Source organism: Lissotriton helveticus, chromosome 8 (genome assembly GCF_964261635.1).
Source record: "Lissotriton helveticus chromosome 8, aLisHel1.1, whole genome shotgun sequence".
Classification (NCBI taxonomy): domain Eukaryota; kingdom Metazoa; phylum Chordata; class Amphibia; order Caudata; family Salamandridae; genus Lissotriton; species Lissotriton helveticus.
Genome location: NC_136069.1, coordinates 464,970,995 through 464,971,529, shown reverse-complemented (window position 1 = coordinate 464,971,529; position 535 = coordinate 464,970,995).

Sequence of the window (535 nt, the reverse complement as noted above, 5' to 3'; positions counted from 1 at the left end):
CTTAGTCGAATGTCAGAATTTCTACTATAGATTTGGAGGAGACTACTCTGACCATACTTAAAAGAAGATGCTCACCCCTAGCTAACACGTCCTTCAAGCCAAAATCAGTTTTCTATCCCACTCTTCCTCACGATTCAATCGACACCTTTCATGAGGTGGTGACAAAAGAACTGACTAAACTTAAACATATTCGCCCCAAACAGAGAAGAGAAGACATTAATCTGACTAAAGAAGAGATGGATTTTATTTTTTCTTTGGCAGATGATAAGAATGTTGTATTGCGTCCATCTGACAAGGGAGGAAATATTGTGTTATGGGGGAGAGAATTGTATATAAAAGAAGCACTTTTTCAACTCAATGGGGGAAAGTTTTATTGCACAAGTAACATGAATGAATACAATGAAAGTATTATAGAAACATGGGAACAACTTACAGAGTGGCAGAATGAGGGATTACTTTCATGGCACAAATTCAATTTTCTTAAAAAGGAGTACCCCAAACTCCCCATCTTTTACCTTCTACCGAAGGTTCACAA